At 42.7% G+C, this 20191-nt stretch overlaps 1 protein-coding gene across 7 annotated transcripts in view; it reads right to left on the bottom strand.

Annotated features, from left to right (window-relative positions):
- LOC125447505 (cadherin-20-like) overlaps positions 1-19129 on the bottom strand; it is a 159208-nt gene extending 140079 nt beyond the window's left edge. For 4 of the 7 annotated variants that reach the window (XM_048521946.2, XM_048521962.2, XM_048521953.2 and 1 more), the window contains exon 1: positions 18692-19129. The gene's annotated coding sequence lies outside the window, so the exon portion shown is untranslated. Of the gene's footprint in view, positions 1-1970; positions 2176-17893; positions 17993-18691 lie in introns of those variants that run through there. The other 3 variants (XM_059651902.1, XM_048521978.2, XM_048521987.2) reach the window with 3 other exon arrangements.
- Positions 19130-20191: the final 1062 nt, after the last annotated feature.

Genomic DNA, 20191 nt, shown 5'->3' with positions numbered 1-20191 from the left:
AAACAAATCAGTGCACAAGTATTTTGCAGACAAAGGAATTTAATTTACCATTCTTCTCTTTAAACTACAGCTTCTGAAAGTCAATGCCCTCCATGAATCAGATCATTTTGAACCCAATTATTTGAGACTCCCTTAAGGGTCAATTCTAAATTTCCCTTTAAGAAGAGATCAATTAGAATTGGTTTTTGCCTAGGGTACATGCACATTGTGAAAACAACAGCATTTTATTTTAAATAAAAGATCAATCTGAATTATTTCTTGCTCCTAGCATAAACCTTGAATCAACTTAAATTAGTCAAAAGACGTTGGGATTCAACACCCTTGGCAAGACTTCAAAGCTGCTATTGTGATTCTTAAGGAATGACTTTTAAATAGTGATAGGAGCAACGGAGGTTTTACATTTTAATTGTTACGACCTTTTGGAGAGCTCATTGGGAGTTCAGCTGTGGTGTGCACCACCTTCGGTTGCAAACAAGGCTTCCCGCTGGAATTGCAAAGCTGAAAAATGAGGCTGATTTGAAGTGAAAACTGAAAGAGCTGCGGATGCTGTAAATCAGAAACAAAAAATTGCTGGGAAAGGTCAGCAAGTCTGGCAGCATCTGGAGAGAAATCAGAGTTAACGTTTCAGGTTGAGTGATGCAAACTCAGAAAAAAAAACGATAACTCTGATTTCTCTCCAGATGCTGCCAGACCTGCTGAGCTTTGAGTAATTTCTGTTTTTGTTTCTTTATCAGAAGCTATTTGGCCATCCCTATTTGGTAGTGCACTTACAAACTGCAGCTCCAATAACACTGTTGGTAAAGAAGGTCCACAGCATGTTTGCTCTGATCGGTTGGGGCACTGAGTACAAAAGTTGGGAAATTATCTTTCTGCTGTAGAAAACTTTATTTAGGCCACAGTTGGAGTATTGTGTGCAGTTCTGGTCATCACACTGAAGGAGGAAAGTAGGGGCTTTAGAGGGGTACAAAGAAGGTTTACCAGAATGGAGGAGCAGTACCTCATTCTGCCTTGGGAGCCTACAACCCAATGGTTTCGATGTGGACTTTACTTGCTTCAAAATCTCCCCAGCCCGACCTCGTCCCATGACCAACCCACCCCTCTCATCCCTGCCTGTTTGGCCTGTCTGTCTTTTCTCCCACCTATCCGCTCCTCCTCCCACCTCATTAAGCAACCCCCACCATTGCCTACCTGCACTCACTATCACCACCCCACCTACCTTCCCCAGCCCCATCCCTCTTCTCTCTTTTTATTTCAGAGCCCCCTACCCCCTCCCCCATTTCTGAAGAAGGGTCTCAACCCAAAACGTCAACCTTCCCGCTCTTCTGATGCTGCCTGGCCTGCGGTGTTCCTCCAGCTCCGCACTGTGTTATCTCAGACTCCAGCATCGGCAGTTTTTACTATCTCTTAGCAGAATGTTATCTGGATTAGAATGTATTAGTTATCAGGAGCAAATCGACAAACTTGGATTATTTCCACGAGAGTGTTGGTGGCTGAGGGACAACTTGATAGAAGTTTATAAAATTATGGCATGGATAGGGTCCATAGGCAGAGTGTCTCTACCTGAACTGAAGTACCCAATACTAGGGTGCATAGTTTTAAGGTGAGTGAGGGAAAGTTTAAGGGAGATGTGTAAGGCAAGTTTTGTTTTACTCACAGGGTGGTAGGTGCCTGGACCATGCTGCCAGGGGAAGTGGTAGAAGCAGATATGATAGCAATGTTTAAGAAACGGGCATTCAAACAGACCCATGAACAGGCAGGGAATAGAAGGGGATATGGACCATGTTCAGGCAGGTGAGATTTGTATAGAATGGCTTCATGGTCTGCACCGACATGGTGGGCTAAAGGGCCTGCTGCTGCGCTGTACTGTTCTGTGTAATACTTACGAAATTTGACACTGTTTTCCATGTGAAAAACAATCTGCTTAATTGCTACCCGATCTCCAATGTAAAACAGTCACTTCTTTCACTCACCAGTTCTGAGGAAGGGTCACAGGTCCCGAAACGTTAACACTGTCTTCTCCTCCACAGACGCTGCCAGACCTGCTGAGCTTTTCCAGCAATTTCTGTTTGTGCTCCTTTCTCCCTCGATGGACAGTACCAGCAGTATACACCATCCACAAGATACACTGTGGCAACTCACCCAGGCTGTGCTGACAGCACCTTCCAAACCTACCAACTGCAAATAACACTGTCACAAAGTTCCCTCCACAAGTCTGGACATTCCTGTGATCACAATGGGGCACAGTTTGTGAACTCTTCTCCTAATGGTGTTGTGCAGATATCTGCAGCACACAGACTAGCGCTGTTCAAAAAGGCTGTTCACTGCCACCTTCTCAAGACACAGTAGGGATGGCATTAAATGCCACTGATACGTACTTCCAGAACGAAACAAAATCTGAGTGGGGAGCCATACTTGAAGCCAAGCTGGCTGGAAACAAAGCAATAACATTGACACCCATATTCTTCAACTTGCAGTCCACTGGAACACTCAATAAGCGCAGAATTTCCTTACCTGAGAAAGATATAGTGAGTGTACAGGCATCTCAGATTACTATTACTGGCAGCGAAGCTGTAGTTGATTTAAATATACTATCAAAACAAGCAGATTTAATGTATTTGACCTTTGCTAATTAATGTGTGATGGTGTTTGTGATGATGGTAACAAATAAATTGTGCATAAAATCAGCAAATTCTCTAGAATTTCGTTAAATTGCCATGATTCATAATTCATGAGTGACCTGAAAAGGCAAAATTGACACTGAAACTCACAAAAAAAATGGTTATCCACATTAAATCAATGAAGCAATTGCAGACTAAAAAAAAAGGTCTATTGGCTAAAAACGGGACTGTCCTAGACAAGAGATTCTTTTTATAATTGGAATTGCCATAGAAATTGTGAGATACAGTTTAAAAATGAAAAATAAATTGAGGGAAATAGGATTTTTCGAATCAGTTGAATGCCCTTGCCCTACAGCATACTTCCACGCATACTTCCTTCTGGACAAGCACCATCTGCTGGTCTGAGCTTTGAATTTAATCACCTTTCCCACTGACCCTTATGCTCAACCTCACCCCATCTCCTAGTTTATCGTAGACCATAGGACCATAAGATATAGGAGCATAATTAGGCCATTCAGCCCATCAAGTCTGCTCAGACTTTCAATCATGGCTGATATGTTTTTCAAACTCATTCTTCTGCCTTCTCCCCATAACCCTCGATCTCCTTGCCAATCAAGAACCTAGCTATCTCTGTCTTAAATTCACTCAAGTAACTTGCCATCCACAGCCCCCTGAGTTCCACAAAGTCATACTCTCTGGCTGAAGAAAATTCTCATTTCAGTTCTTAAGGGTCATCAGAGACTGTGTCCTCAGGTCCCAGTCTCCCCTACTTGTGGAAACATCTTCTCCACATCTACTCTATCCAGGCCTCTCAGCATTCTGTAAGTTTCAATGAGATCCCCCCACATCCATCTAAACTCCAGAGGACCCAGAGTCCTCATATGACAAACCTGTCATCACCAGGATCACTCTTGTAAATTGCCTCTGGATCCTCTTCAATGTCAGTACATCCTTCCTTAGATATAGGGCCCAAAACTGCTCACAATATTCCAAATGCAGTCTGACCCTAGCGTTACACAGCTTCAGCACCACAGCTGTTCTATTCCAGCCCTCTTCGAATGAATGCTAACACTGCATCTGCGTTCTTAACTGCCAAATGAACCTGCATGTTAAATCATAACAGATCCTGAACAAGGACCTCTGAGTCCCTTTGTGATTCAGATCTCCTAAGCCTTTCCCCACTTAGAAAATAGTCTATGTCTGTATTCTCCTTGGTCAAAATGTATAGCCTCACACTTTGCCTCAGGGTCTTCAGCTAATATGGTGCTAACATTTGTAGATTCTTTACTGAAACTTATCTGTATCTTTACATCTCTCTTCACCGTCAAATACATTTGAGCATGTACTTTCATATCCACTGTACCTTATTCCTTGTTTCTCAATTCCTGCTTTGCATCTATAACGTGTTTCCCTAGTTCCACATACCATACACCACTAAGCTCTTTTTATGTTAAGCACTTTGGATCGTTTCACCACATTGAAGAGTGTGTTTATAAATTTGCACGTGATTTATTGTGTCAGTTTCAGCGTATCATGTAACCTGCCAGAACCTAAACTTGACTTAAGTTAATTGGATTCCCAACAATAATTGGTTCCTTTAATGTTTTTCGTATATATCAGCATAAAAGGCTTAGGAACGCGATTGCAATTTGCAAACTGGCCTTAAAACAAACTGGCCGTTTGCCCAAACTAGTTTCTATACTTGACGCGGCAATTTGCTGTTCTGTATTAAGTAGAAATAAATCTACTGACAGTCTGCTGATAAGTCTCATCTAGAGAGTGTGCTTTGTAGCAAAACAAATGGCAAATATTTCCCATGACGGTAAGACACCTAGCTCTGCATTACTAACGTTGATATGAGTTGAATTTTACAGAGTCCAGGCGACAGATTTGTAGGTAAAATACTCTAGGTTGCCTTTTGTTCACTCTTCAACTGCCCCGGACCTGTCCTGAATTTTAAGAGGGGTGAGGGAGTTGTGTAAGCCCCAGCGTGACTTGCCTGCCTTGCCCCAGTAATTGGGCATTTATTGGCCTCAAATGTCCACTTCAGGGCTGTTCTTTGGTGGGTAAGGGATTCAGGAATGAAGGGAAGCCCAGTGGGATTCCCTTAGTTTGGAACAGGGAGGAGGTCCATTTGCGAGATCAGGACCCACCCTTCAGGATGGAGGTCATTGCGCGCCCCTCTCTGCCTGCCTTCATGACAAGACATGCAAACACCTTACTCTCATCACTCCCAGAGTGTTCTTCCCCATACCCCTCACTGCCAGACTCCAGAGTTCAATGAATGTAATGGCACAAGAGAGGAACAAAAGGAAAACTTCCCACTTGCCTGGATGAATGCAGCTCAAGCAACACATAAGGAACTCAACACCATCCAGGATAAAGACTACCCTGCTTGATTAGTACCAAACTCCATCATCTTCAACATTCATTCACAGTCCATCATAAATGACACGCACTGGCAACAGTGCGCAACATCAACAAGATGAACTACAGCAACTTGTTAAGGTTCCTCCAGCAGCATCTTCCAAATCATGCTTTGTACCATCTAGAAGGACTAGGGAACACCATCCACCTGCAAGTTCCCCTCTAAGCCATTCACTATCCTGACTAGAAAATACATCATTGTTCCTTCAATGTTGCTGGGTCAAAGTCCTGTAACTCCCTACTGCACATGGGCTGCCACAGTGCAAGAAGGCAGCTCACTACCACCTTCTGGGAGCAACTAGGAACAAGTGATATAGGGTCAATTAGCTTAGTAATACCCACATCAATATGTGACTACTAAAAGGATTGCAGTGTGAAGAAACAATAGCATCAGTTGATGCCAAAGGGGGAAGTGTTCCTTAGCCTAGCTGAAAAGGGAAGAATGGGAGAGGGGCGGTATTCTCCACACAGAGTCATTAAACAGAAGGAAAACCCATTCCTCACTGGTGTCATGTACCTCCTACCTCTGCTGTTGTTACAAAATTTGAGCATAAAACAGGAAGTGTATTGCACAGTCCATCTATTAGCTGGAGAAGGAATATTTGACCAGTTGGATACATGGGATAAAACCAGGGAGAAATTTACATAATGGCTACAAAGCCATAATTAATACATGTCTTTTGTCCAGTGCTTCTGAGAACACCGATAATTGTTTATCTTTCGTTAAGTATCATTTGATTTGAATAAGCAGTGTTGAGTTGAAGACCTCCTTGGCATTGCTTTGAAGGTGACTGGGCGTGTCAGATGTGATCAGCCATTCAATACAATCATGGCTGATCTTCTACCTTAACTCCACTTTCCTAATCCCTCTATAGTCCCATCATTTCCATGCTCATTCCTGCTGTAGAACTGGGACACTTCCTGATCTAAAGTGGAGAAATGTCATATTGCGGGTAACCAATTTTATTTTTAATCTAATTCCTCAGATCAGACATTAAATAATAGTTTCACCTGCTCGTTTCTTACCTCACCAGCTGTCTAATATTGAGAGGACAGAGCAGAATTAAATTACAATGTTATCCACAGTGCTGGAGTATTACTGAGCGTCACATCTTATGAAGGAAATATTATCCTTGGAGCGAGTGCTGTGTAGCTTTATCAAAACAGTTTCTAAAAGTTAAATTACAGGGACAAATTAAACAAACTTAGGTTTTTTTTTGGAATTTGTGAAGTTAAACAGTGATTCGAATACAGTTTACAAGCTATGAAAGTGAACACATCTGATCAGTAGAGAGTAAAAGTTTTCCACTGGTTGGAACCTGGGACCAGCCTGTATGTCTAACAATTCGAGCCCGACCTTCAGAAATTAAATTTAAGCATACAAATGTTTTATTGCAAAGAATTGGGAGAATCTAGAACCGGAGGGCATAATCTCAGAATAAATGATCGCTCCCTTAAGACAGAGTTGAGGAATTTCTTCTCTTAGAGGGTAATGGATTTTAGAGAGAACTTTTTACCACATAAGGTTGCCTCATTAATTATATTCAAGGTTGAAATAGATTTTTAATCTGTAAGAGAATTCAGGGTTGTGGGGGAAAAGGCAGGAAAGTGGGGTTGAGGATTATCAGATTAGCCACAATCCCCTTAAATGGCATAGCAGGCCCGATGGGCTGAATGGTCTGCTTCTGCTCCTACATTTTACAGTCTTATGTCTGAAGTTGGATCTATCATTATTTAAAGGTGAAATTGACAGGATGGATATGGACTAAAGGCATGTATTTAGAGTGAGGTCACAGATCACTTGAGGAACTAAATGGTCTTGTGCAGTTTCTGTGTTCCTGAACTGCAGAAGGATGAAAAACTGCTGTTTGATTAAGGCTTGTGACACCAGCTTGACTTGAAAGAAATTGCTTCAGACAGTGTTTTGAACTGACATTTGCAGGTGGCTGCACTTCACTCTAATACAAAATGATAGTGAATACTTTACGATTTGTACTCCTGATTTCAAACAAAACTTTGCCTCATCCAAAATAGTGCAGGAATTATCATATTTTAAATGAAGCTGTTACAGATGGCGGATTCAGACAGTTTGCTCCTCCTTATTTTTCATACAAAAAGATATGAAGTAGAATATTCTGTCTTGCATTTTTCTCTGATTGAAGGCAGGTTCTTCATGATCATTCACAGGAAAGTGCTGCGATTTCATATGAAAAGGAAGATGAGGATACAGGTCTCAAGTCTACCTCAGCTAAAGACAGGAATTAAACTTCAGGCTACTGGTACAAATCTTGTACCCATTCTACCACATTGGATGTGATAACACAGGAGAGGGTGCAGAGCAAATTGACAGGATATTACAGAAACACAAATTGCTGGAAAAACTCAGCAGGTCTGGCAATATCTATGGAGAGAAAGCAGAGTTCAGGTTTCACATCAAGTGGCCCTTCTTCAGAGTTGGAGGAGAATTCCTCTCTGGGTGGAATCACAGCTAGGGCAAACAAAGGTAGTTCTGATTATTGGAGGTCAATCTTTAATTGCTTCAATTTTTGTACAGCAACGATGGTAAACTTCTGGCCATTGTTTTGAATTCCCCGAGATAGCACAATGGGACACATTCTCCATGAGCAATACCAATCCATTTATCAAGCCCTCCCTCTCGAACGTGCACCCAAGCTTCCTAAATGACTACGCTGTTTGGAATAGTTTGTAGCATGATGCTCTCTAGAAAGCTCAGACGAGGTGAAACCAATAACTTAATCCACGTGCATCAGTAAACTAAATGAAGCAGAGCAATGCTGCTGTGTGCTGACTGTTGAATTTGGAATTGAGGACAGTGCCACTGCACTGAATCACGGAACTGTTGCTGTGCAGAGGAGACCGCTCAGATCAATGTGCCTGCACCAACTTTATTATCTAATGCCAATCTCCTGCCATTTCCTCATGTGCCTGCACACCATTACTCCAACCTCAACGAAGAATAATCAAGTGAGATGGACTGAAATAGTCTCTGTGGGGAGAGTGGGACTCATCCTTTTGAAGAAATAGAAATGGAATCAGAGTACAGCCAGGTTAAGCATGCTGTGCAATTTGTTTCAATTCACTGAAATCAATGCAAATTCCCAATGGAATAGAACTCTCAGTAGAATGCAAGCACAATGCAAAGTGCCTGTCCAGCAGCAACTTCACAAATGAGGCATAAATCACTATCAGAGCTCCTGCATACCAATATATAGCTGTTGAAGTGGAATAATCATTTCATTAATTAGAATTTAATTAAGTTAATATATCAAAGATTATTTAGTTATTCAGTGATCACAGCTATGGTACAATAGATAGTGTTTAATATGGCTCAAGAAAGTCACCTTTTCTGTAAACTCTTCAGCATAAGCATTAAACAGATAGTCTTTCACTAAGTGGAAATAGAGAAGCCAGCTGTACAATCCAGACTTTTCTTCAGTGAGTGAAGGACATTGTATAGCCAGCTGGGTATGTCTACAACCTTTGTTCAGGTGGAATTAGAAAGCAGATTACATTGGCACCGGCAAACCACTTGATCTAGACATAAGCTATGCCTGTGACAGAGTAAGAGTGTCCATGTCTTTCAATTTATCAGTGATATTCCACAGGCAGAAATTAGTATTCTGGTGATCATAGAAACAGCACAATGTAAAATGATCATTAAAAATAAAACAAAGAACTGCAGATTCTGGAAATCTGAAACTCAGCAGGCCTGGCAGTGTCTGTGGAAGGAAAGGAGAATTAACACCTCAGATCCAGTGACTCTTCAACCCATGAAGAAGAGTTATTAGTCTTGAAACATTAACTCCACTTTCTTCCCACAGACGCTGCCCAGGCCTGCTGAGTTTCACCAGTAATTTCGCTGCTTATGTAAAATTATCAGTAGTGGATTGGTAACACTTTTGGGGGGTGCATTCCATGTTTAAAAATATAACCTCCTGTCCATTCTTGCATTTTGCTCTGCCATCTTTTTCCAGATTGACATATCACTGATAAGCTCTGCTGACAGCCAGGGAAAGCTATAGATGACGCTCACTTCCCCACATCTGACTGACTCCTCAGTGATATATGAATGCGTTTAGTCGCTATCTGTAGAGATATCATTGGGTGGTGGAGGGTGGGTGATATTGTACCCAAACGCTATGGCTGGGAAATCATAGATCAGGTGAAGACTGATTTTATTTGTGCCAACATGAGGCATTGACATCGATGGGGACTAAAACCCGGTCAGGAGTGGGTCTGGAGTAGATGTGGAGGGTGCAGGGAGGAGGCGTTGTATCAGTTTCATCCATGTCTGGAATGGCAGGAGAGGTTAAAATTACTTCCCTTGGGCGAACAGTAAAATCATGTTCCCCCAGATCTCATGTTCCCACCTAGAAAAGTGCAGTAAAACTGACCTCCAGATTCCCCAGGTTGGTGTTTTTGGGGGATTTGGAATTATGTCCTTTTTGGAAGGTCACTGCATGAAGCAGTGAGGTTAGGAAACTTCAAGCCAACACTGTGTCCTACAGTTTGTAATTCAGTGAAACCATCAGCACACAAGACTACAGCATGTAACATGGATGTTAATTCAGATCTCAGCATATTGATGAATTGGAATTCAAAATACCTTCTCCTTGCGATAGAGTTGATTAACTAAACAGCCATAAAGCTCTTACGACATACCCTCAGGACCACCTGCTCCCTCACCCCTTATTATTTACAGTCGTTTAATCAAGTTTTTTTCTCTTTATTCATTAACAGGTTGAGGGTGTTGCTGGCTAGGAAATGTTTATTGTCCAACCTAATTGGCCAGAGGGCAGTTCAAAGTCAACCACATTGTTGTTCGTCTGGAGTCACATGCAGGTCAGACCAGGTAAAGCTGGCAGTTTCCTTCCCTAAAGGACATTAGCAAACAAGATGGGTTTTTCCCCAACAACTGACAATGGATTCATGTTCAACGTTAGATTCTTAATTCCAGATATTTCATTGAATTCAAATTCTACCATCTGCCTTGGCGGGATTCAAACCTGTGTCTCCAGAATGTCTTTTGTGTCTCTGGATTAACAGTCCAGCAACAATACCACAAGGCCATCACCTCCTGGCTTGCTGAATGACTCCAGTCAACAGTTTAGTTCTTGCTTTATTGACAATGGATGGTGCATTTCAAATATTAATATTGTGCATCTAAACACATTTATTTGTTAATTATTCCCATTGTTTCTGCCAGTAAAAGTGATCGGAGGCAACATGTCTGCCTTGTATGTATCCAAATCCTGAAATTTTTTTAAGGATCTGTTCACATTGGGAGGTAGGGCCAGATGATTATTCCTTTAAGAATGGTGCACATTGTTGTAGAATGTTATAGATCGCCCCAACTGCTGTGGTAGAATTTTTCACTGACATCAAAGAGTGAGCAGAGCTTTCAGAGCAGGTTGTTGGATGTGGATTGGCCTGCAGCCTGCTCAATAAGATGGAATACTTTTTTCAACTTTGAGGATATGGAGCATTGGCCAGGCAGCGAAAATGCTCAAGCAAAGGTTATGCAATTGTAATAATGAGTTACCAAATCACCATGGAGGCTTGCACTCTATTGAGTGCAGTTTTTGCTTTTTTACTACATGCAATTGATATATTTTTGGTTTGCAAAATTTATTGAATGGTACATGGTGCTTATATAGCCTTTTGAACATGCAACAAAATCAAGTCAAGGCAGGGAGATTTTCTTTAAAGTTAAGGACATTACAGTGGTTGCAGGTAAAACTATTTTCCTTGTAGATCCATCTTTTCCTTTGATCACATTCTTTCATGGGAATATAGACATCGTTGGCTAGACAAAGATTTATTGCACATTTATAAATCCTTTTCAGAATGTGATCGTGAACCTCATTCTTGAACTACTACAGACTTGACGGTGCGTGTACATCGACAATGTTATTAGGGAGTTCCAGCTAATGTTCTTGTGCATCTGCTGGCCTGCCAGCTGGAATGAAGGCACGGGTTTGGAAGGTGCTGCAAAAGAGCCATGGTGAGTTGCTGCAGTGCATTTTGTAGATGGTACATACAGCTGCCAATGTGTATCAGTGGTGGAAGGAGTGAATTTTGCAAGAGTGCATGGGGTGCAATCAAGAAGTCTGCTTTATCCTGGATGGTGTCAAGCTTGTTGAATATTGTTGTTGCTGCACTCATTCAGGCAAGTGGGGAGTATTCCAGTACACGCGTGTTGGGTAGATGTTGGATGTGCTTTGGTGTCAGGAGATGAGTTAATGGGGGGAGGGACTAAAATAGGTGGTGCAGTGGCAATATCTTGGGTTAGCCCTGTATCGCAGGCTAAAGTTTTAGAGGCATGGGTTCATGTCCCATCATGGCAGATGGTGAAATATAAATATAATAAAATTCTGGATTTTAAAAAAAAATGTTAGTCCAATGGTGACCATGTAACAAAACGGAAGTTGCTGGAAAAGCTCAACTGGTCAGCCAACATCTGTTAAGAAAAATCAGAGTTAGTGTTTCAGGTCCGGTGACCCTTCCTCAGAACTGTGGTGACCACGTAGCCACTGTTGATCGCTGCAAGAGCCCATCTGGCTCAGAAATATCCTCCTCTGGCCTGCATGAGACTCTAGACCCAAAGCAATGTAATTGATTCTTAACTGTTCTCTGGTCGATTAGGAAAGGGCAATAAATTGACCCAAATTTCATGGATGAATAAAAATAATTAAGGAATTCCTAGCCTTTGACCTGCTGTTGTAGCCACAATATTTATGTACCTGTTGCAGTTCAGTTACTGGCCAATGGTAATCCTCAGGATGTTGATAGTGGGGGATTTAATCATGGTAATGCCATTGAATGTCAAAGGGAGATGGTTGGCAATTCTATGGCGCAAAATGTCACTTCCACTTTCATTAGTTTTAGAGCGATACAAACCAAACGCAGGCTAACAGGATAACAAAACGTGAAGCTGGATGAACACAGCAGGCCAAGCAGCATCTCAGGAGCACAAAAGGTGACGTTTCGGGCCTAGACCCTTCATCAGAAAAGGGGTAGGCCCGAAAGGTCAGCTTTTGTGCTCCTGAGATGCTGCTTGGCCTGCTGTGTTCATCCAGCTCCACGCTTTGTTATCTTGGATTCTCCAGCATCTGCCGTTCCTATTAATCGCAGGCTAACAGGACTAGTTTAGTTTGGAAAACCAGGTCAGCATGGATGAGTTGGACCAAAAGGTCTGTTTCCATGCTGTATGATTCTAACATCCAAAATCTGAAAGCTGCATGTAGACATGGATTCCATCCATAACTGAAGAGTTATGAATGGTGGTGAACATTGCTCACAAGTGCACAAACATCCCCACTTCTGAGAAAGGGTCACTCGATCTGATAGGTTAACTCAGATTTTTCTCCACAGATGCTGCCAGACTTGCTGACCTTTTCCAGCGATTTTTATTTTTCGATCCCCACTTCTGGCCTTACCATTGGAGGGACGGTTCTTAAGAGGGCAGTTAAAAGCTCCTTTCCTTGCCTAGTAAGATGCCAATGCACCACAGTGACACAAACAAACCACCTAAATCATGACAGAAAAGAGACTTCTTTTAAAAAGGCTTTTGTAGAATTGTAACTACTTTGGTACAAGAGTCATCCATTCAGTTTATTGCTGAGTTTGCTTGACCAGGGAAGGAACCAAATCATGTTTCCCTGCTCAGCCACTGTGCCCTTCCATATTCAAATATTTATCGAAGGATTGGTTCTGCAAGGACAGACTGACAGCCTGGGGCTGGGGTGGGAAGTGGGTGCTTCTTCAAGGCAGTATGGTATCTTGCTGGCGTGCAGATAGTCAGGAATTTGGTGGGTGAGTTCATGGAATTTGATTGACAGACTTTTCAGTCCTGATCTCTGCTGTTGCATTGACAGTCAGGCAGCACAGAAAGAGGTCATGTGGCCCAATTAGCCCCACTCCACAATTCCTTCCCATGCGCACTGCAAGTCTTTCCTTTTAAAATGTTCATCCAATTCTCTTTTGAAAGTTAATATTGAATCTGATTCCATCATGCTTTCAGACAGCACACTGCAGTTTATATAACAACTTGCTGTGTGTGAAAAGTGCTCCTCATCTTTCCTCTGGTATGTTTGCCAATGATTTTACATCTATATCAACACTGAACACAGAACAGTACAGCACAAACAGGCTCTTCCGCCCACCATGACTGCTTCTACCATGATGCCATTCTAAACTAATCCCATTTACCTGTATATTGACCATATCCCTTTATTCCTGCCTTTGCATGCATGAGTCCATATGCCTCTTAAATGTTGCTACCTTATCTGCTTCTACCATATACCAGGCACCTACCACCCTTTGTGTAAAAGGCCTGCCTCATATTTCTCCATTAAACTTTCCCCCTCTCACTTTAAACCTCTGGCCCTGGTAGTTGACATTTCAACCATGGAAATGACACCAACTATTCACCCCAATCCATGCCTCTCAAAATTTTATAGACACCTTTCAGGTTGCCCCTCAGCCTCTGATGCCTTAACAAAAACAATCCAAGTTTTTCTTCCTCTCCTTATAACTAATACACTCCAATCCAGGCAGCATCTTGGTAAACCTCTTTTGGACCTTGTCCATAGCTTCTATATCCTTCTTGTAGTGTGGTGACCAGTACTGCACACAATACTCCAAATGTAGCCTAACTAAAGTCTTGTGCAGCTGCTACATGACTTGCCAACTTTTATGCTCGGTGCCCCGAATGATGAAGGCAAGCCGGCCATATACTTTCTTTGTCACTTTAGCCACTTGTGTTGCCACTTTCAAGCAGCTTTGGGCTTGCACCCCAAGATCTCCCTGTACTTTAATGCTCCCAAGGGTCCTGCTTTTTACAGATGTCCATTGGTTACCAACATTCCTGCTAATGGAAACAGTTTTCCTCAATAGATTTTCCCAAAATCCTCATGGTTTTGAATAAGAGATAATGGGAACTGCAGATGCTGGAGAATCTGAGATAACAAAGTGTACAGCTGGATGAACATAGCAGGCCAAGCAGCATCTTAGGAGCTCCTACGATGCTGCTTGGCCTGCTATGTTCATCCAGCTGTACACTTTGTTATCATGGTTTTGAATACCTCACTTCACCCTTCCCCTGCCTACTCTAAGGAGAACAATCCCAGTTTATACAACCTCTCAACATAACTGAAAGCCCTCAGCTCTCAATCCAGTCTGGGAGACTTCCCCATATTCTTTCCACGTTCGTCCTAAATTGTCAACTTTTCAGTCTCCCCATTTATCTCTTCAATGGAAAGGTTTTGAAGAGTTGCTGCCTTGTTGGAACTTACATTCTTGTGCCATGTTCTGTAAGTGAAAAAAAAACAGCTAAACTTGCCTGGATGGGTGCAGCTCCAACAACACTCAAGGAGCTTGATACCATCTAGGACAAAGCTTCCTGTTTGATCCCATCCCCAAACATCCACTTCTTCCACCACTGATTCTCAGTAGTACTTCCTACAAGGTCCACTGCAGAAATTCGCCCAGTCTCCTTCGGCAGCACGCTCCAAACCTATGACTACTTCCATCTAGAAGGACAAAGGGCAGCAAATACGTGGGAACACCACCATCTGCAAGTTGCACTTCAAGCTACTCACCGTCCTGACTTGGAAATATATCACCGTTCCTTCATTGTCACTGGATCAAAGTCCTGGAAACCCTCCCTAAGGGCATTAAGGGTCAACCTACAACATAGGACTGCAGTGGTTCAAGAAAGCAGCTCACTACCACCTTCTCAAAGGCAACTAGGGGTCGGCAATAAATGCTGGCCCAGTCCGCGATGCCCGCATGATTTTTAAAAATAACTAAACAATTTAGTTTTCATTGGAGTGAGCCGGCACCAATGATCAGGTCAGCGCCAGTTGTACCAGCGTCCCATTATTCAAGTTCTAATTTCCTTTCTTAAAGAAAGAAATACATAAACACACAGCTGAAAATAAATTGAAAAGAGAACTGAATTTATTGTGAATTCTTTGCAGTTTTGACAATACAATCAAGGTTTTTGACATTGCATTTCTGGCAAAATAATGTTACACACAATTACAGTGCAATGTCAAAAAGATCAAAAGAAATGCAGGAGATAGTTCAGGGCTGAGAATGGTTGATGTGTCAATGATATCCTCAGGCTTTCAGCAATTGGTGTGGAAGAAGGAGAAAAAAGGAAAGCAGAGAATCTAAGAATGAATTATTGATTTTGACTGGGGTGTCTGGATAAAGTGAGAGCCAAGGCACTTGAACTGTAGGAAGGTCAGAGGCTTAGCATTGTAGGGTGAGCATAAGACAGTTTTTGGGGTGTTTGAGAATTCACAGCATTACATACAAACATGGACATGATCCGGAAGGGGATTAACATCATGGGAACGGGCAACACAATATACATGGAGCCTATGTTTGAAGTTCCTGGAATAGCTGCCATGCGAGATTGAGAAATTGTTTTCGGCCCTTCCTGACCCTGCAAGTCTTTCTATCTTAACACTTGGGCAATAAAAAAAAACACATTTATGTCACTGTGCAACTAAGAAAAGAAATCTCTGTATTGTCTCCCACAATGTTCTTTTGTTAATAAAACCAGCACCTATCTAGAATCATTTGCAGCTTCACAAATGGTCACTATTCATCCCCAAACACCAATTGGGAATCTTTTTTCACAGTTGGATCTCTGATTGAACGACATGTACAATGTTAAGTGTTATTGGAAATGGCAAGTAGTTTTACTTTATTGAAAATATCTAATTCTAGCAAACAAAATCAACAACTTGCATCTTGGCAATGACCCTTATTCACAGAAAGATGTCTCATTTATTTAACAGGATCTAGGCAGGGACTGATTCATTAAATGCCACAGAAGTTGGAGTGTAGAGATTCCTAAAGTGTTGGCTTGAATATCTTATCTTCTGATTAAGGACTTTGCCCACCCTTCCTTTTAAAAGGCCAAATATTGCAAATTCAGCAAAGTTCAGGCACTTTCTGATTGCAACTGTGACATTCAGTTTTAGCATCCAGTCATCCTTTCAAATCCAATTTGCATGTGCCTGTCAAATATTCCTGCTGCCCAGTTTAAGCAATGTTTTCGAAACTGGGGTGCCCAACACCTTGGCTGTCAGTCAAGACTTTCTGGTGTGTGACTTTAAACAAAATCTGAAGCTAATCATGAGGTGAGCTTGGGAAATGGAGACAGTGAAGGATGCTGAACATCATACCAAAAGATAGACAGCTTGCAGTGAGTGCAAGATGCTATCTGTACTGACCTGGCTTTGTAAAAACAATCTTTGCATGCAGTGTTTTTATTTTATGGATCATGAAAATGCTACAAGGGATTCCACATTTACTAGAGCAATGAAGGGGGCATCAACAAAACGTTAACTCTGCTTCTCTCTAACCAGCTGAACATTTCCAGCACTTTCTGCTCTTGTTTTAGATTTGCAGTGTTTTATCTTTGTGCTTGTGTCTGTGATGGCTGATTCATTTGGGAATTAGGCCCCATCACCCCACGTAGTATCAGAGGCATCCAGTTAAGAAATTAGATTGGTAAAGGTGAATATTGTTGGCTGAGGAATAGGGATGGCAACGAGGCAGGGAGAGTTAAAGGGGAAGAAAATAACTTCCAACATGTGTATCTGCACACGAGAGAGAGAGAGAGAGAGAGAGAGAGAGAGAGAGCTGGGATTTGCAAGACCCAGCCATGCTGATATACATATGATAAATTTAAGGAACATTTTTTGTAGCTTTGGAAGAAATGTGCATGAGATCTGCCATCAAAAACATTTCAGCTGAATCTCTTTCCATAATTTTAAGGTGCACCATGATAGGTAACAGAAAGCAAAAACTGAGGGAGCCAGAGTCTTCACACAGCTGACCATACTCTGATTCACTGGTGATGTTTTTTTTAAATAAAAGAATGATCAACCTTATATGGAAACAATCTCTTAATGACTGTCCTCCACACACAGTGATGGAAAAAAATACCATCACACACTGTGACTTATCTATCAACAGTAATCCCCCTCAGTCTTCCCCTCCTTTCCCAATGAAAAGGCACCAGACCACAGAATGCACCTGCAAAGCTAATTATCCTGTCCTTGTCCACACATTACCCCAATGTTTAGCTGACAGAGATTTTCCTGTCAGCCTGTTCAGAGGTGATATTACACACCCCAAGAGCAAATGGGGCCTGAGCCTGTGTACCGCTGTGCCACAAGTGCTGCAGATTCGGGTGATTGGATCTTTTCGAATTGAACTGTTTGGATATATTATGACACACTGTAAACAAGAAATGCTGGAGATCACAGCGAGTCAGGCAGTATTCATGGAAAGAAAGCAGACTAACGTTTCAAACCCACATACCGCTTCACTAGAGCTGGGCTTCATCAGATATCTAGACTCGAAACGTTAGCTTGCTCTCTCTCTATTAATGCTGCCTGACCTGCTGTGATCTCCAGCATTTCTTGTTTCCAGGTCGGATTCCAGCATTTGTAGTAATTTGCTCCTATATTATGATACACCTCTGGGGGAGGTGGGACTCCTGCCTCAGTGGTACAGGCACTACCACCAAACAGCCCCAAATGTTTTACCAGCAAAATAAAACAAAATAAACTGCACCTGTTAAAGCATCGAAATGAAGTACCTGGCGGTTCTTGGCCAGTGCAGGGACAGGGCTGGGATCAGCAGTAGCTGCTTGCTGGACTTTTCTCATCAACTAGAGGAGACAGACCTCAAACCGCGATCTTCCAGAAGCTAACTTCAATTGTGACCGAAGATGCATAACATTTAAAACAGTCGACAAAGAGCCAAAGTGATTGAGCAGAAATGAAACTGATAATTACCTCCACCGATGAGATGTTTTGAACAGTATTGCTCCCCATTCAGGCATTAAGAGAAATTTTCTTCCGGGAGCAAGCCTTTTTTTTGCTGTTGTGTTTATTTTGAACCAAGTCAAGATTACATACAAAAAAAACCAAGCCCAGAGCGCATCATTTTCGTATCCGCGCCCCTTCCCCCCCCAACCCCGCCGTTTGCTAGGCTGAATAATTCCAGTCACACGTTCACACAGTGGAACCTTTATCCAGTTCAGAAATGCAAAGTCTTTGGTACAGACTGTCACTGCCGAAGCAAAGTCACCTAAAAACAAAGTCAGAATAAAAAGTGGCCCTTCTAAATTTGGCTCTTGTAACTGTCAGCTGCCTGGTCACTTGAACAGCATCTCTGGAACCTCAACTCTGTAGAATTTTCGCTTGTGAAATGTTGCATGTGAATAATACTCCAACTGCGCCCTCATTCCACAATACCTTCATCAGTCTTGAAGAACATTTGCAGACTGAGACAACACTAATTAATCATCATTTAAGTTTGCTCAAACCCCAAGCAAGCAACAAGTAAAGGCTGACGGGGGGGGGGGCGTACGTGACAGACATATCAAAGGCTAGCGCGGAGGCAGCGACGGGAGAAAAATCAGATTTAGCTGCGTGTTAATTACAGCAAATTGTAATTTTTTTTGTTTGTTTTTGGTTCGCGCGGGCAGCTGCGTTTGACAACATCGAGAGGATGTTTGATTTTTGCACAGCGTAAACAGTTGGCGGTGAGGGTTTGTCACCAGCTCGAAACACAATCCTTTCCCAGTTTACCTTTAACACTTGTCCATCTGAGTGCCCCGGTCAATGTTCGCACCTCAGCTTCTGTGCCTCCTGCAGCACGGACAGGAACTGCCTTTGAGGAAAAAAAACTGCTGGAGCTGCCAGTGGAGTCTCGCCAGTGCAAAAAAGGAAACTTTTTTTTCGCTTTTATTTTTTCTTTCCCCTCTCCTTTTGGTCTGGTCTCACAGCTTCCACTGACTTCCTTTCCTCGTTACACCTCGTCCCTGAGGACCCGCTCCTCCAACTCATAAATATTCCGACCGGGGCTCCGTGCAGTTGAAGTGAAATCGAATGCAGCCAATTGGTGCGAGGGACTGCACCAGCTCTCTCTCCCCTGGGGGCGTTGCCCGTATCCGCGCTGAATGCAATGATCTCTGAGCTGGTGTTCCACTGCGTTCGCGCTGCTAAGACCCTCAGGATGGGAATGGTCACACTTGGAAGCGGGTTACGGAGTGAATTTGCAGCACCTCCCCACTAAAGCACCACCGCATCAGAAAGCGGTGAACAACTCTTGAGCAATTAACGCTGCTCACTCTGCCCTGCTTTCAAATCTCATCAACTTCACGTCCATGAGGTCCCCAGGACGGTGCTTCAAGTGAATTTGTAGGTTAAATGCAGCTCAATTTCGATAGATTGTGACTTTTCAACACACCGACTTTGACTTTCTGAAGAAGGGTCCAGACCCGAAACGTCAAGCTTTCCTGCTCCTCTGATGCTGTTTGCATCCAGCTCTACACCTTGTTATCTCAGGTTCTCCAGCATCTGCAGTTCCTGCTATCTCTAAACCGACTTTAGTTCTGGCGTGTCTTAGAAATAAAGAGTTGAGCCTTTCCAGTTTACAGCACCTACGCCGTGCAATTATTATCCAATTTAGGATTCACTTGAGGTTTTTCCTCACACTGGTTAGGATTTGGGAGCCAATAATATCAACCTGGGCTATCGCTGTACTAGCGCTAAAGTTGTCCCTCCGGATCTCTAACATTTTTCTGAATGTTATTGGCTAAGAATAGGATCGGAAGGAGGGTAAGTGGTGGAATGGCCGTTGGTAACTCTGGGATCTAGGAATAACGGTAACTAGAATGGAGAATATCATTATTGTAGACGATTTTCCTAATTAACCAGTTCGCCCCTCTGGAGTAGATGGGACTTGAACTCGGGACTCCTGGCCCAGAGGCAGGGGCACTGCCACGAGATCCCTGCTGGCAGAAAGTCTGAGGGTGACACGGGGGTAGGTAGGCCTTTCCCCGCAGCGAGCAGTTAGGATCCAGAAAGAACACGAACTGCTTGGGATTACGGTGCAGGCAGATTTAATTGTGGTTTTAAAAACAGAATTGGACAGGGGATCAAAATATTCTGGGACTGCCTGGAAAGCGTGGGACTAGATAATCAGTTTTGCAGAGAGGCAGCACGGGCTCACTGGCTGAATGGCCTTCTGTGCAGTAACCATGAGATGACTCTGAGGGCTGTGCTCGGTAATAACCGTGGATGAGT

Source organism: Stegostoma tigrinum, chromosome 2 (genome assembly GCF_030684315.1).
Source record: "Stegostoma tigrinum isolate sSteTig4 chromosome 2, sSteTig4.hap1, whole genome shotgun sequence".
Classification (NCBI taxonomy): domain Eukaryota; kingdom Metazoa; phylum Chordata; class Chondrichthyes; order Orectolobiformes; family Stegostomatidae; genus Stegostoma; species Stegostoma tigrinum.
This window is presented reverse-complemented; position numbering and strand designations above follow the sequence as displayed.